Raw genomic sequence first — 12,169 nt, forward strand, 5'->3', positions numbered from 1 at the left:
CCCCTGCCTCGGCCTTGCCCAGGCTCGCCCAGGGATCTTCTTAGTGGGCTACTTCCCTTTCCCTGAACATTTCCCTGGATAGTCACTGTGGTGCCCAGGACCACCAAGGGTGCCCCCAGGACCCCCAGCAGCCTCCCACCCTGGGCCTGAGCTAACCAGCCCCACACGGCCAGGGGAGGAAGCAGCTGCACTGGTCCCCACTGGCCAAGCTGGCCTGGGTCTGGACCTTCTGAACTCCCCATGCATCTCCCAAACTTGACTCCACCTGCTTTGCCTCAAACCCCAGCCTATAGAGCCCCCAGCACTTGATCCACTACAGCAAACTGTTTTTGACAGAAGCCTCTGGAGGACTTTTGGCCAACAACCACCACCACAAAAGTGTTCACAAAAATCTTCTTGGAGTGCCTGGGTGGCTCAGTCAGTTAGGTGTCCCACTACTGATTTCAGCTTGGGTCACGGTCTCAGGGGCGTGGGATTGAGCCCTGCATGTAGTTCTGCTCTCAGCAGGCAGTCTGCTTCAGGTTCCCTGTCTCCCTCCCCTTTTGCCCCTCCCCCTGCTCGCTCATGTGTGTGCATGCTCTCTCTCTCTCTCTCTCTCTATCTTCCCTCTCCATCTTCATCATTTTCACCCAATCTACTCTCTGTGTGAACTATTGTCACCTAAAGATTTTTTTTTATTTGACAGAGACACAGCGAGAGAGGGAACACAAGCAGAGGAAGCGGGAGAGGGAGAAGCAGGCTTCCCGTTGAGCAGGGAGCCCGATGCGGGGCTCGATCCCAGGACCCTGGGATCATGACCTGAGCCCAAGGCAGACGATTAACCAACTGAGCCACCCAGGTGCCCTAAAGGCTTTTTTTAATTAAACGTTTTGAGATAGTTGAAGAGTCACAGGAAATTGTAAGCTACAGTGCAGAGAGATCCATGGACCTTCACCCACTTTCCTTCAATGGTGACAGCTGTGTTAGAGTACAATATCACAACCCGGTACTGACACTGAAACAGTCAAGATAGGGAACATTTCCATCACCGCCCAGATCTGTCATGTCGCCCTTTATAGCCACAACCACTGCCCACCCACTCTTACACTCTGACCCCTCCTTCACCCCGGGCAAGCACCAATCTGTTTCCTATTTCTATACTTTGGTCATTTCCAGAATGTTATAAAATTAGAATCATAAGTATGTGATCTTTGGGGAATGGCTTTTTTTCACTCAGCGTAATTCTTTGGAAATTCATCCAAGTTGCTGCATGTATCAATAGTTCATTCCTTCCACTGCCAAGTAGTATTCCATGATATGGATGTACCACAGTTTGTTTGTTCCTACATCCATTGATAAACGTTTGGGTTGTTTCCAGTCTGGGACTATTATGAATAAAGCTGCTATAAACGTTCATGTACAGGTTTTTGTGCAAACATAAGTCTTTATTGCTCTGGGATAAATGCCTAGGAGTGCAATTACTGGGTCATATGGTAACTGGGTTTACTTAAAACAAAAACAAAAAAAACAAAAACACCTGCCAAACTGTTTTCCAGAATGGCTATACCATTTTATGTTCCTACCAGCAATGTACGAATGATCCCATTTCTGCACATCCTTGCCAGCATTTATGGTTGTCACTACCTCTCTTTTTTTTCTTTTTTTAAATCCATCCTGATAAATGTGTCATGATATCTCATTACAGTTTAAATTTGCATTCCTAATGGTTGATGTTGTTGAACATCTTTTCATGTGCTAATTTGCCATCTGGGTGCCATCTTCAGTGTAATATTTCTTCATGTCTTTTGTTCATGTTCTAGTTTGATTATTTGCTTTTTCATTGTTCAGTTTTGAGAGTTCTTTATATATTCTAGATACTAGTCCTTTCTCGGATATGTGTTTTACAGATATTTTCTCCCAGTCTGTAGCTTGTCTTTTCATCCACTTAACAAGATCTTTCACAAAGCAAAAATTTAAAATTTCAATAAAGGGTGCCTGGGTGGCTCAGTTGGTTAAGCGACTGCCTTCGGCTCAGGTCATGATCCTGGAGTCCCGGGATCGAGTCCCGCATCGGGCTTCCTGCTCAGCAGGGAGTCTGCTTCTCCCTCTGACCCTCTTCTCTCTCATGCTTTCTCTCATTCTCTCTCTTTCTCAAATAAATAAATAAATAAAATCTTTAAAAAAAAATAAAATAAAATTTCAATAAAGACCAAATTATCACCTTTCCCTTCGATGATTGTGCTTTTGATGCCAAGTCTAAGAACTCTTTGCCTAGCCCTTGATCCTAAAGATTCTTTCCTATGTTTTATTCTAAAAGTTCAATAGTTTTATGTTTTACATATAAGTCTGCGATCCATCTTGAGTTAAATTTTGTAGGAGGTACAAGACATAGGTTGGTGTTGTTTTTCCCCTTTAGCCTGAGGATGTCCAATTGTTCCAGCATCATTGTGAGATTCTGTACATAATCATGTCATCTTCACAAAGAGTTTCTTTCTTGTCTGTATGTCTTTTACTTCCTTTTCTGACCTTTTTGCATTGGCTAGAATTTTCAACACTATGTGGAGTAAGAGTAATGAGACCTGACATCCTTTCCTTCTTCTTAATCTTAGGAGAAAAGCATTCAATTTCTTGAGTGGATTGTCATATAAATATTGATTGGATATTTGGTGATGGTGTCGTTGAGTTCTTCTATATCCTTGCTGATTATCTACTTGTTCCATCAATAGTTGAGAGAGGGCTAGTGATGTTTTCAACTATTATTGTGGATTTGTCTATTTCTCTTCAGTTCTATCAGTTTTTTTTTAAGGATTTTATTTATTTATTTGAGAGAGAGTGAGCAAGAGAGAGAACACAAGCAGGGGGAGTGCTAGAGGCAGAGGGAGAAGCAGGCTCCCCGCTGAGCAGGGAGCCTAGTGTGGGGCTCGATCCCAGGACCCTGGGATCATGACCTGAGCTGAAGGCAGATGCTTAACCGACTGAGCCACCCAGGTACCCCATGTTCTAGCAGTTTTTGTTTCACATATTTGGCAGATCTGTTGTTTGGTACATACTTTATTTAGAATTGTTATATCTTCTCAACAGATTGACCTTTTTAGGAGTGTATACTGTCCTTCTCTGTCTCTGTAATATTTTTGTCTTCTGAAGTCTACTTCAGCTGATATTAATATAATCACTCCTGCTTTCCTTTGATTCGTGTTTTCATGATACAACTTCTTTCATTCTTTATTTTTCAATCTGTCTATATTATTACATTTGAAGTGTGTCTCTTGGAGATGGCATATATTTGGTTGTGGTTTTTAATCCAGTCTGGCAAATATCTAATTTTTAACTGGTGTATTTAGACCATTTGCATTTAGTGTAATTCTTGATAGGCTAGAGCGTCAATCTGCTGTTTCATTTTCTGTTTTGTCTGTTCTTTTTTGTTTTTGTGTTTTCTTTTTCATGCCTTCCCATGAGTTACTTGAACATTTCTTACAATTCCACTTCGGTTTACCTATTATGTTTTTGAGTGTATCCTTTTGTACAGCTTTCAGTGGTTGCTGCAGGTATTGCATTGTCTATAACCTGATGTCTACTGGTATGATCATTTTGCCAGTTTGAGTGAAATAGAGAAATCTTACCTCCCTTTAGGTCACTCTACCCTTCCCAGTTTATAATTTGTCTTTAAGTTTTTCTCTTTATATATTTTAGAACCACACCAGGTGGTGTAATAATTTTTGCTTTAACTGTCAAATATAGTTTAGATGGGGCTCCTGGGTGGCTCAGTTGTTAAGCATCTGCCTTCGGCTCAGGTCATGATCCCAGGGTCCTGGGATCGAGCCCCGCATCAGGCTCCCTGCTCCGAGGGAAGCCTGCTTCTCCCTCTCTCACTCCCCCTGCTTGTGTTCCCCCTCTCGCTGTCTCTTTCTGTCAAATAAATAAATAAATAAAATCTTAAAAAAATATATAGTTTAGAAAACTCAAGAAGAAAAAGAAAGATGATTGCATTTGCCCACATTTTTGCTTACCATGTTTTCTCATCCCTCTTGGGAGATGTTCTCAGGCTCCTTCCTTTGTTGTTTTCTTTCTGTTTAGAGAATTCCCTTTAGTTATTTTTTTTTTTTTTAGGGTAGGTATAAATTTTCTTAGTTTTCCTTCATCTGAAAATGTCTAGATTTTCCTTTATTCCTGAAAAACACTGCCAATGGGTATGAGATTCTGGGTTAACAGTTCTTTTCTTTTAGCACTTAAAAATTATTTTGCCCCTTTCTTCTGGCCTCCATGGTTTCTGTTGAGAAATCTATTGTCCTTCCAATCGTTTTTCCCTTATATGTAAGGTCTTGTTTTCTTCTGGCTGCTTTCAAGATGTTTTCCTTCATCTTTAGCTTTCAGAAGTTTAATTTTGATGTATCTCAGAGTGGCTTTGTTTGGATTGTCCTCTTTGGCATTCATTCAGCTTCTTGAATCTGTAGGTTTATATCCTCTACCAAATTTGAGAAGTTTTCAGCCATTATCTTCAAGTACTTTTTCAGACCTGCCCTCTTTATCTTCTCATTCTGGGACTCTGATGAAACAAGTATTAAATCTTTTTTTTTTTTTTTAAGATTTTATTTATTTATTTGAGAGAGAATGAGAGATAGCAGGAGAGGGAAGAGGGTCAGAGGGAGAAGCAGACTCCCTGCTGAGCAGGGAGCCCAATGTGGGACTCGATCCCGGGGCTCCAGGATCATGACCTGAGCTGAAGGCAGTCGCTTAACCAACTGAGCCACCCAGGCATCCGAAACAAGTATTAAATCTTTTGTTACAATCCCACAAGTCCCTGAGGCTCTGTTCCTCTTTATTATTATTTTTTCAGTCTACTTTCTCTCTGTTGTTCAAACTGAACAATTTCTATTGTTCCATCTTCCAGTTCACTGGTTCTTTCCTGTCTCCTTTATCCTGCTGTTGAGCCCACCCACTGGGTTTTTTATTTCAGTGATTGCACTTTTCAGTTCTAAAATTTCCATTTAGTTTTCTTTACACCTTCTGTTTGTTTACTGAGACTTATTTTTTCATTTGTTTCATTGACCCTTTTTTTAAAATTATGGATGCTTTAAAACTTTGTCAGAGAATTCTAACATCTCTGTCATCTCAGTTTTGAAATTTCTTGGTTGTCTTTTTTTTAAGGTTATTTAGTTGAGAGAGGGAGAGAGAGAGAATGAGCAGGTGAAGGAGAAGAGGGAGAGGGGGAGGATCTCAAGGAGACTCCCCGCTGAGTGCAGAGCCCGACACTGGGCTTGATCTCATGACCCTGGGGATCATGACCTGAGCCAAAACCGGGAGTTGGACGCTCAACCAACTGAGCCACCCAGGTGCCCCTTGGTTGTCTTTTTTTATTCATTTGTGATCTTTCTGATTCTTGGTATTAGTGATGTTTTCAAATCTGGACACTTTCATAGTATGAGACTCTAGATCTTATTTAAGCTTTCTGTTTTAGCTGGTATTTTCTGATTCTGCTCCAGCAGGGGATGGGGGGGTGGGGGCCAGCCAGTACCTGGCTACAGCCAAGTGGAGATAGAAGTCTAGATTCTCTACTTGGCCTCTGTTGACAAGTGGGAGGGCAGCTCTCCTCATTCTTGTTGGGTAGGGTTGTTCTTGACTGACACCACAGGGGAGGTGGCCTCACTGCTACAGGGCAGTGGTAAAAGTCCTGAGTTTCCACTAGACTTCCTCTGATACCACCCCAGAGAAGAGGGAGAGAGGTGCCTCATTATTGTCAGTTCCCCATCTGGTCTCCACTGACATGGCAGCAGGGAGCCTCACTGTTGGCTGGGGACGCCTGCTAAGGGTGGAAGTCTGGGCTCCCCATTGAACATTTGCTGGTGTGGGTGAGGGCGGGGCCACATTTTTTTCTGTGGTTTTGGCTGGCATAGATGGTTATCATCTAAAAGTTTTCTGTCTTGCCAAGATGCCCCTTTCCAGGCTAGATAGAGCAGGCTTTTGTCGGAATTTTCTTTTAGTCTGTGCCTATTGGCAATTCCCGGTGGCTGACTGCTCCAGCGTCAAGAGGGCAACGTATGAGGCAGAGCGAAAATCCAGGGAACCCACCACATGTTCTTGCTTGGGTCCCACCCTTCCTAGCCTGTCTGCCTTCCCCGTGCTGTTGTTCAGAGTCTTCTTGTATTTGCTTTACATATAAGTTCCAGGGTTTTTAATTGCACTTAGTGGGAGGAATAGAGAAAATGGGACTACTTTATCTTTCCAGAAGCAAAAGTGCCAACTCACTTAAGAAAAAAAACCAAACAAACCAGGATGCCTGGGTGGCTCAGTCGGTTAGGCGTCCAACTCTTGGTTTCAGCTCGGGTCATGATCTCAGGATTGTGAGATCGAGCCCCACGTCCGGCTCCACGCTCAGCGTGGAGTCTTCTTGCCCCTCTCCTACTCCTCCCACTGCATGCGTGCTCTTGCTCTTTCTCTTTTTCTCTCAAATAAGTAAATAATAAAAAGTCCTAAAGAAAGAAAAAACCTGCTTAAGTACAAAATCTGTTAGTTGGAGTTAAGGGATGTGATCACTCCCTACCCTCCCTCGGATGGGGCTCTTTGGGGGTGGAGGTGTGGGCGCAGTGCTCTGGGAGGGCTCCTCCATGGGATTCTCATCACCGCCGGGGGGCTAAGGACAACCCGGGCCTCAGGGCCTGCCTGCCCCAGGCGTCCAGCCAGGAGAGCGCAGGAAGGAGGGAGCATTCACAGGCACTTGAAAATCCTGATGACAGAGATGGGGAAGCCTCTGGGGGTCCATCCCAGCTCTGCTGCAAGACCCTTCACCATCTGGACCCTCAATTTCCTCCTCCAGAAATGGCAACAATGAAGGTGACATGAAATACTATTTGTGGAAGGATCTGCCCCGTGCCTTGTCCACAGAATGGAAGGGGGGCTTTATCACACGTTACTATTTTTAAATCATTTATAGTACACTCTGACCTTAGCCCCTCAGGCCTGAGACCTTCTCCCAGGAACTGCAAAGCCCTTCTACCGAGCTGACCCTTTCGATCCCTCACCCCTGCTCCCGTGTTGGTACATCACTTGAGAGTTTATGAAGTATTTTCATCCACACTACAACAGGATAGCCCCAGCCACTCCAGCCCCTTGGCCATTTTTTGCCTGATTCAAGCATCTCCTGTACTATTATTGGCTCAATACTTTTTCCTTAAATCGCCTCACATTTTTCTATTTGCCTTGCGAACAATCTATATAAATAAAATGCCTAAAAAATAAAACAAATGCATTAAATACATGCTGGCTGGCATTGCCTGCCTGACGAGCTCTTATTTAAAAAGTTGCTGAGCGAGTAGGTACTAAACCCACACTACCGCTTGTCTGAGACTTTCCTTGGCAACTGGCAGAGGGTGAAAAGAAAAATGAACAGGCAATTGCTTTCTTCTTGTGCGACCCAGGTTGGTTCAGGCTGTTCTGTGGAGTGTGACCCACATCATCCTATTGACCTTGCTGGTGTGAGTCCACACTTGGGGAAACACCGTACCAGCCTATTAAACCTCACAGGAGCAATCCAGAATATACTGCAATCCCCAATTCATGGGTAGAAAAACTGAGGCCCAGTAAATAGAAGAATCTGTTCAGGATGACGCAGTCATGTCAGAACCTGAACTGGAGACCGTGCGCTGTTTCTTGGGGCCTTGACATTCCCTAGAAGGGTGGGAATCCTTGTCCATGTCGGTCCCCTAGGAGGCCACCTGCAAGTTCCTCACCCGCCCTCCCCATGGCAGGCATCCCTGAGCCTGTTCTTGGGAAAAGGGCAGGCTCGACAGAGCCAGTGTCAGAGGAGGTGAAATCTGGAGGCTCGAGGAGTCCCCAGAGCCCTGGGCAAACCGGCCGCAGTCCTCAGACTGATGACTTCTTTTCAAATGGTGTTGGTGGGACACTGGCGTTTGTGGGAGCCCCGGGGCCTCTGCCCTCCAGGGGCACGGAGACCAGGGTCAGTCCACCACTTCAGACGAGGCCCCAGACGGTCTCCCTCCCCCAGCTCCACAGTGACACAAACCAGCCTCCCCAGGAACCTTCACATCAAAGGGGACTGACCAGGAGGAGGTTGGAGAGGAAGGAGATGGGGCCCCCTTGCTCCCTCTGCTTCCTCTAAAGGAGGCTGGGCTGGGGGCAATTTCCGATGGGTGCAGAGAACAGCTCTCCGGAAGGAGGCCACGTTCCAGACCCGCCTCCCAGCCCACGGCTCTGTGGGCACTTCTCCTGGGTCCTCCGGGCTGCCTTCCCTGAGCAGTCGTGTGATATGCTAATAGCAGGTCTGACAGACTGGTCCCTGGTCGGGCGTGCCAGCCAGCCGTGGAGGGAGGCTGGGTGCTTGGGCCAGCCTTCCCTCCCTGGTTCATTGACTCATTCAACAAACATGTGAGCACCTACTCTGTGCCAGGCATGCGGCACGACGAGAACAAGCCGGCCCTTGAGGAGTTCATGGTCTAGTGAAAGTGACAGGCATTGATCTCAGAACTCAGTTGTAGCTGTGACTGTGGGAAGGGCAGAGAGGGTGAGGGAGGGGTTATCTGGGGCTAGAAGAGATACGGGGAGAGCTGACCTGTCTGGGAAGGTGTCCCGAGGAAGTGATGAAAGCAAGAGTGAGTTAACCAGGTGAAGAGGGAAGGAGGGTGGAGTGTTCTGGGTTGGGGGAAACTCACGTGCAAAGGCCCTGTGGCAGAAGAGATTCTGTTCTGTATATAACTGTGGGAGGAGACTGGAGTGGCTGCAACGCAGAGGAAAGAGGGGAAGTATGGTGCTCCATGAGGGTGGCCACACAGAGAGCGTTGAAGGCCGGTTCAAGGGTTTGGTGTTCATCTTAATAGAAATGGGGAATTTGTCAAGGTTTTTTAAATAGGGAAGGAGACAGGATCCAACTCGCATTTTGAAAAAGTCCTTCGGGCTGCCCTAAGAGACTGGATGGAGGGGCCTGAATGGAACTGGGGCGAGGGGGTGGGGGCAAGACAGGAAGCCAAGGAAAGTCTTGCAGGAGAGAGGTGGTGGGGCTTGGGTAGTGAGAGGGGTGGCGGCAGGGGACAGATCGGACAGATCCTCGGGAAGTCAAGTGTCTCTGACCCCTTGGTGACTAGCCACCAGGAGCTGAGAGAGTCAGGGAGAAGAAAGAGGAAAAACTCAGAGCCTAACACCATGGTATTGATTCTTCCACATGTAGAGCAAGAAAGCTAAGCCCACATTGTGCACTCCACTCAAATCTGCTTTTGCACCCACACCTTTTTTTTTTTTAAAGATTTTATTTATTTATGTGAGAGAGAGAATGAGATATATATAGAGAGAGCATAAGGGTGAGAGAGAGAAGCAGACTCCCTGCCGAGCAGGGAGCCCGATGCGAGACTCGATCCCGGGACCCCAGGATCATGACCTGAGCCGAAGGCAGAGGCTTAACCAACTGAGCCACCCAGGCGCCCCAACACCCACACCTTCTTTAACAAGGCCGATTTGGCTGACTGTCTGGCCTCCCCCAGGAGAAAGGTAACCTCATTTATTTGACTGGCCCCCGACTGCTGGCCATTTAGCTCTCTCTGCCTTTGGTTTTGTAAACAATGTCACAAGGAGCCCGGTGCGGCTAAACGTTTGCAGCCACGCTTTTATGCTCTGCGTGCTTCCAAGCTTCTGAAAGTGACCCTTCTGTTTTGGCTACATTGTGCCAGGTTGCTCTGGGGTGGGGGAGCTCTACCCCTTGCCACCTGAGGACATGCACGTCTCCAGGGCCCATGAGGCCAAAGCAGCTGTTGCCGCTGCCTGAAGAAAACCCATATAGACCAAAGGCTAGTATGAATTCCGCAGGTGGCTTAAACAGACTTGTGCCTCACCTGCTCTGAGGCATCCAGAGTGCTACTTGCCAGGAGTCGTACTTATCTGGGGTAAACACATGGATCTGAGGACCCCCTTGTCTTCCTCTGAGCCCCCACCGCAAGTCTGAGAGGGAGAGATGCCTGGAGAAGACATTCCCCACTAACGTGCTCATTCTCTGGGGGGCCCTCACAGAGAAGTGATGAGAGCCGGGGGGGCTCCTGAGCTGAGGGGGACGCGGGGAAGGTGGGGAAAAGATATGGGGATGAGCTTCGTCCTCCGGGGAAGCTGGTGATGGCTAAAGCCGGGGGTGCTCTGCCCTGGGGACCCACCCTCTGGCCATTGCCTGAAGCAGGTCCATCCCTTGGAGCAAAACTGGCTATGTGATCGGTGGGGCCTACTGCAAAATGAAACTGTGGGACTCCCTTTAGAATTCTTCATTTCGGGCGCCTGGGTGGCTCAGATGGTTAAGCGTCTGCCTTCGGCTCAGGTCATGATCCCAGAGTCCTGGGATCGAGTCCCGCATCGGGCTCCCTGCTCCTTGGGAGCCTGCTTCTCCCTCTGCCCCCCCCCTCTCTCTCCCCCTCTCTCTGTCTCTCATGAATAAATAAATAAAATTAAAAAAAAAAGATTAAAAAAAAAAAGAATTCTTCATTTCAAGACGGCAACAACAGAGCATTAAACCAAGCAAGAGGTCCTTCCGAGGACTGGGCCCGGTGTGACTGCACAGGCCACAGGCCCTGCTTGGCCTCTCCCTTCTAGAAAAGAGGTGTCAGGAGCACGGAGCAGCAGAGAGGAGGTGAGGGAGGCCAGCTCATGGGCGCATCAGTTAAGAAAGAACCAGGGGCCAGCCCAGCCCAGCCCCATTATCACTGTAGTGGGGACCCTCAGAGGCCACCTGTCAGGCTGACCGCGTGGATGGATGGGGTGGGCAGGGGAGAAGTAGATGTGGCCAGAGACCTGGCAGACCCAGAACACCTCCACGCCACAAGTCTGGCAGCAGAGCACAGGGGCTGATTCAGAGCCAGAGCCAGAGGAAGCAAAAAGAAGGTGGCCAAGGTCACTCTGGCGGGGAGGGGGTGTAGATCTGAGGGCTGCCTGCAGAGCCAGGAGAGGAATGCTGAAGGGAACAACGGTGTGAGCAACAGTGGCCCTTCCTGGCTCTGTGCTTGGCCCTCAAAGCCTGCCACTGTCAACCCCTCTGGGAAGAAATGACAGCACCTAGAGGTCCTGATGCCTACCCGCCTGCTCTTTGTTGTCTACCTGTAGCCCCACGCTGCAAGGGACAGATGGGGAGCAGAGGTCTGGGGTGGTGGGGGACTCGCCACCAGTGGCAAAGGAGGGATCGCAGGGGTCCCCATTCCCACAGTGGGATCTGCCTCACAGCGGATGCCTTACACCCTTGTGGGGCCCCCACCTGCTCCTCCTCCCTTCACGCAGGCCCGTGGGGGGCTGGGGGCAGCGGCAGGTGCGCGTGGATGTTCAGGGAGGGCAGGGGCTCCCCCTCTTCCCAGTATCCAGATCCAGGGCCAGCCCCATGGCCAACTCACCTGTCCTGGGCGACCCCTAGATGTTGTCCCTAGATGCGCCTTGTTACTGTTTTGAGATGAGCCATGCGGTAGCCTTTCCACTCTCTCTGGGTTTGATCGTCCATAAAAAAATTAATGGTCCCTGCGAATAAAGAAGCATAACAACAGAGGAAGCCTTTTTAGACAATCAATTAAAAGCCTAAGAGAGGGATTATCTCATTGAAATATCAATTTTTAATAGCACTGCATCTTTGAGTTTCCTCTCAAAAAACTTTGCACACTCCATTTGCCTGCCCTGCTTTATAACTTCATCTCCTGCTGCCTTTGACCGACCTGAGCCTCTGGGACTGGCCTTGGGGCACAAAGAGCAGGTGCCTGAGAGGGAGCACGGAGGGGCCCTCATTCACTTGCTCATCCGTTCACTCATTCATTCATCCATTCACTGAACACTCAGTGAGCTCCTGCTAGGTGGGAGGTGTAGGTGCTGGCTACAAAGATGACTAAAAAGGACCCCAAATTCTAGCCCTCAGAGCATTCACGGGCTGGAAGGGAGTGGGAAGTCAGCACCAGCCAGGTGAATAATTCGGCAATTGCAAAAGGAGAAGCCATCCGGAAAAATCAACGTCAAGGGACTGAGATGGAGGTTCATGGGCACAGGAGAGGGAATTTCCTCGTGGCTAGAGGAGCCAGGGAAGGATGTGGAGGGAAAGAAGTTTCAGGGTAGAAGGAACAGCATACCTGGAGCCCCGAGGCGGGAACAGACTTGGGGTACTGAAGGAGTAAAAAGGAAGCCAGCAGACTGGGACACAGTAAAAGAGGGGGACACGGTGGGAGATGAAAAGAGATGC

The sequence above is a fragment of the Eumetopias jubatus genome, unplaced genomic scaffold, assembly GCF_037043125.1.
Source record: "Eumetopias jubatus isolate StellerSeaLion01/CBP00866 unplaced genomic scaffold, mEumJub1_p1.0 scaffold_10, whole genome shotgun sequence".
NCBI classification, from domain to species: Eukaryota; Metazoa; Chordata; class Mammalia; order Carnivora; family Otariidae; genus Eumetopias; species Eumetopias jubatus.